We start from the raw sequence: 5,328 nt of genomic DNA on the forward strand, positions 1-5,328 counted from the left end.
CTAGTAAATCTTAGGAACTTAAGAACACACGAAAGTTGACTTAATCTCGCATTAAAACTGATACTTTGGCTCCATTGACATTATCTTGTATTCATTAGATTGTTGTAAGGCTTAGCACTACCTGTTCGGCAGTGTCGAGCCTGTTCTATCTTCTAAATCATTACCAAGTTATCATATTTCTTACAGCATTAGATCTCTTTTATCTTACGCAACCGACATCACACAATCAAATTAAAAAGGAGAAACACGTTTGAGCACACATTGTTTAGCAACAATTTCTGATTTAGATTTGAATCTCAATCCCTGTGGAGACGATACTTAACTTATCACTTTATTACTTGTATCTAGTGCACTTGCTAGAGTCTCATCTGAGGACAACAAGTTTTTGGCGCCGTTGTCGGGGATTGAAAGCAACAAAATTTATCTGAAATTTCTGTGAAACAGGGTGTTTTTAATCCATTTGCTAAGGCGTGCAGTAAACAAAGAAGTTCTTAACCTGTTTATGCGTAGAGCTGGACCTCCTGTTTTTCCTATTGATCTCGAGTTAGAGAGAACATGTAGACGAAACAGAGCGGGAGCCCGACGTGCTAGACAGAGAGAAAGACAAAGAGAGAGAAGAATGGCTGGAAGGGTACCACCCGAACAACCAGTTCAACCAAACCAAGAAGAAGAAGGAGAGAATAACAACCCTCCTGTTATGCGAATCAGAGATTATTCGAGGCCAACCACAGAGGGACATTCATCATGTATCGTGTTACCCAACGAGGGGAACAACATGTTCGAAGTAAAGGGGTCCATGATACAGATGATCCAGGCCTCCGTACAATTTAATGGGTTTCAATCTGAAGATCCAAATGGGCATATTCAAGAATTCATCACGTTGTGCAACACATTCAGATCGAACAGAGGTGTTTCTGACGATGTAATCAGATTGAAGCTGTTTCCTTTTTCCCTAAGGGATAAAGCGAAGAACATGGCTAAGAAATTTACAGCCAGGAACAATCACAAGTTGGGAAGAGATGTCGCGAGCTTTTCTAATGAAATATTTCCCACCACGACAAGCCATAAAACTGAGAAATGAAGTGTCTCGGTTCATACAAGAAGAGGATGAGTCGCTGGCAGAAGCCTGGGAGAGATATAAAGAGTTATTGAGAAGGGTGCCAAATCATGGTATCCCTATGTGGATGCAAGTGCAAAATTTCTACAATGGTGTGACCAACATTTACAAAATTCAAATCGAATCCATTACTAATGGTAATCCAGAAGATCTTGAGCCACAGGCTTTGTATGACCTTATTGAGAAGGTAGTCAGCACAAGTTACAACTGGCACTCAGCCAGAAGTGAAGGGAAGAAGATGGGAAATGATGATGGTGTGTCAAAACTAACAAGTCGGGTAGAACAGCTTGCTCGACAGCTGGGAAAGATAAATGTGTCTTCAATCCACAATGAACCACCATTCAATGACATTTGTGATTTTTGCGGAGGAGCTCATTTCAACATAAACTGTCCCGGAGTTAAGCAAGGAAAGGGCACATAGGCTGAATGTGACTACGCAGGGTATAATCAAAGGAACCAGCCTAACCGTTATTCTAACACATACAACTCTGAAACCAAGAACCATCCAAATTTTGGATGGACATGCCAACCAGACTAGCTGGGACAACCACGGTATCAAGACCAGCCAAGGTATCAACAACAGCAAGGAGGACAGTACCAACGATAACCTCAGCAGCAATACAAGCAACATGTGCCACCAAAGGAAGACGTAGAGCCAGATATGAAAACAATGATGATGCAGTTCATGAAACAGACACAGGCGTCGATCAAGAATCTGGAGACACAAGTTCACCAGATAGCTGTATCCACGTCAAAAGGAAAGGGAATAATGCCAAGCAACATAGAGCCAAATCCTAAAGGCGACGTCATAGCAATCACCCTAAGGTCTGGTAAGGAAACTCAACCAATTGTTTTGACTGATAAGAATGCTGAGTGTGCAGGAACGTCCAAGGAAGCTGAAGGGGAGCAGGAACATGCTGTTCCTAGTAATGAAGGAACAAGGAAGGCAAACTACACAGGTAAGCCGGATCAAGAGGAGGGCGAAAGAATGTATAAACCACCACCGCCGTATGTCCCACATGTGCCATATCCAACGCGTCTTATCAACAAGAAGCTGGAAGAGCAGAATTCGAAAGTGTTGGATACCTTAAGGAAGTTACACATCAACATTCCTTTCGTAGAAGCACTGGCACAGATGCCGACATACGCCAAATTCCTCAAAGACATCCTGTCGAACAAAAAGAAGCTGGAGAACATTTCCATGATACAACTCAACAGAGATTGTTCGTCAATACTCCAAAACAAGCAGCAGCTACCCAAGAAGCTAAAAGATCCAGGGAGTTTTTCGATTCCTTGTTCAATTGGAAAGCTAAATATTGAAAATGCATTATGTGATCTAGGGGCTAGCATAAACCTCATGTCGTATTCTGTATATGCGAAACTTGGATTAGGAGAACCCCAACCTACTTGTATGTCTATTCAATTAGCTGATCGTTTAGTATGCTATCCTAGGGGGGTTGTGGAAGACGTGCTAGTCAAAGTAGGGAAATTTATTTTGCCCGTTGATTTCATTATAATGGACATTGATGAAGACTTGCATGTTCCTATCATCCTAGGTAGACCATTCTTAGCCACAGGGAAGGCATTGATAGACATAGGCGAGGGACAATTATTTTTAAGGATTAATGGGGAAGAAATCATCTTTAAGATGAACGAGGCAATGAGACGTGCAAATAATAATGATGACACATGCTGTTTCTTGGATGATTTTCAAAGTCTTTCCACTTTGCAGGAATAGGACACTTTAGAAACTTTATTGGGAGAAGATGTGAACATATGCAAAGGAACAGGCTGTTCCATTGAATCCAGCCTACCGGCACCTCCTTTCGATCCTACTGTTCCTACTCATCAAGAACCACCAGAGATACCAACTGTGCCGGTGACTAAACCGGAATTGAAACCGTTGCCCGCGCACCTCGAGTATTCGTTCCTTGAACCACCCAGCGGAAGTCCGGTCATCATATCCTCAAAGTTAACTCCTGATCAAAAGGTGCAACTCATGGCGGTTTTGCGAAGAAACAAGGATGCAATCGCATGGAAAATTGATGACATAAAAGGAATTAGTCTTGCAGTCTGTGTTCACAGAATCTTGATGGAAAAGGAGCACAAACCAACTGTCCAACCGCAACGCAGACTAAATCCCCACATGAAAGAGGTTGTGCGAAAAGAAGTGATCAAGCTTCTCGATACTGGCATTATTTACCCAATATCTGATAGTGTGTGGACAAGCCTGGTTCACATTGTGCCAAAGAAGGGAGGAACAACAGTAGTCCTCAACGAGAAAGACGAGTTGGTGCCCACAAGAACGATTACAGGGTGGAGAGTTTGTGTTGATTACAGAAAGCTCAATGAAGCCACGAGGAAGGATCATTTCCCTTTGCCCTTCATTGATCAGATGCTGGAGCGGTTAGCAGGATATGCTTTCTATTGTTTTCTCGACGGGTATTCAGGATACAACCAAATCGCAATTCATAGTGAGGACCAAGAAAAGACAACGTTCACATGTCCATATGGGACTTATGCTTACAGAAGAATGCCGTTCGGGTTGTGCAACGCTCCAGCCACTTTCCAGCGATGTATGATGTCCATTTTTCATGACATGGTGGAACGGACCGTAGAAATATTCATGGACGACTTCTCGGTTTATGGAAACTCATTTGATAGCTGTCTAAACAACCTCGAAGCTGTGCTTGTGCGATGCAAGGAGACTCACTTGGTCTTAAATTGGGAGAAGTGCCACTTCATGGTCATGGGAGGAATTGTCCTCGGGCATAAAATTTCAGAGAAAGGGATGGAAGTGGACAAAGCTAAGGTAGAGGTGATAGAAAAGCTAGCTGTGCCTACCAATGTAAAAGATGTGCGAAGTTTTCTGGGGCACGCAGGGTTTAATTGCAGGTTCATCAAAGACTTTTCAAAGATTGCGCTTCCTTTGTCGGCTTTACTTCATAAGGAAGCCGAATTCTCTTTCGATGCAAACTGTGTGAAGGCGTTTGAGCTCTTAAAGACCAAGCTGATCAACTCGCCTATACTGGCAGGACCGGACTGGGAGCAACCTTTTGAAATGATGTGCGACGCAAGCGATACTTGTGTGGGAGCTGTTCTTGGACAAAGGATTGAGAAGAAGTTCCGGCCTATTTACTATGCAAGCAAGACATTAAACGAGGCCCAGCAGAATTACACAACTATCGAGAAGGAACTTCTTGCGGTTGTGTATGCCTTCGACAAATTCAGACCCTACTTAGTGCTATCCAAGGTTGTTGTTCACACAGACCACTCTGCGTTGCGATACTTGTTCGCGAAAAAGGATGCTAAGCCGAGGCTGATCCGATGGTTATTATTGCTTCAAGAGTTTGATCTAGAAATAAGGGATAAAAAGGGAACAGAAAATGTCGCAGCTGATCATTTGTCAAGGATTGATCACCAAGGCAGTCAGGAACAACCAGAGATTGTTGAAAGGTTTCCAGACGAACATCTATACACTGCACAGTCTGTGCCATGGTTTGCCGATATTGCCAATTACCTAGCAAGTTCGCTCAAGCCTCACGAACTGTCCACTAATCAGAGGAGAAATTTTTTTGCTGAAATTAAATATTACTTTTGGGATGACCCTTATCTTTTCAGGTTGTGCGCTGATCAAATTATTCGAAGATGTATATCGCAAGAAGAGGGACAAGATGTTCTAAGCCATTGTCATGACCGTGAAGCTGGAGGACACCATAGCGCTAGCAGAACTGCAGCCAAGGTTCTTCAATCAGGTTTTTTCTGGCCAACGCTTTTCAAAGATGCCCATCTGTTCGTTAGCACTTGCAATGAGTGCCAGCGAACAGGCAACATCTCGAATAGGAATGCTATGCCCCTCAACAACATAGTTGTTTGCGAAATTTTTGACATCTGGGGCATAGATTTCATAGGTCCATTCCCCACATCCTTAGGAAATAAATATATCTTAGTGGCTGTAGATTATGTGAGCAAGTGGGTCGAAGCAATGGCTAGTCCCACCAACGATGCCCGTGTGGTAGTGAAATTCCTGAAAAGGTTGTTTGCTAGATTCGGTGTCCCACGAGCGATCATTAGTGATCAAGGAACCCACTTTTGCAATGCCAGATTCGAGAAGCTGATGGGAAAGCTTGGAGTCTCTCACAGAATTGCCACGCCATACCATCCACAAACAAGTGGACAGGTAGAGATTTCCAATCGTGAAGTCAAAAGAA

The 5,328-nt window shown here is 43.1% G+C and overlaps 1 non-coding gene across 1 annotated transcript; it reads right to left on the reverse strand.

Moving 5' to 3' along the window:
* Nucleotides 1–1,067: 1,067 nt before the first annotated feature.
* Nucleotides 1,068–1,174, reverse strand: LOC136201777 (small nucleolar RNA R71). The gene has a single exon (XR_010674119.1). It is a non-coding gene; the product is annotated as a small nucleolar RNA R71 (small nucleolar RNA).
* Between the last annotated feature and the right edge of the window lie 4,154 nt (nt 1,175–5,328).

The sequence above is a fragment of the Euphorbia lathyris genome, chromosome 7 (genome assembly GCF_963576675.1).
Source record: "Euphorbia lathyris chromosome 7, ddEupLath1.1, whole genome shotgun sequence".
In the NCBI taxonomy this organism is placed as follows: domain Eukaryota; kingdom Viridiplantae; phylum Streptophyta; class Magnoliopsida; order Malpighiales; family Euphorbiaceae; genus Euphorbia; species Euphorbia lathyris.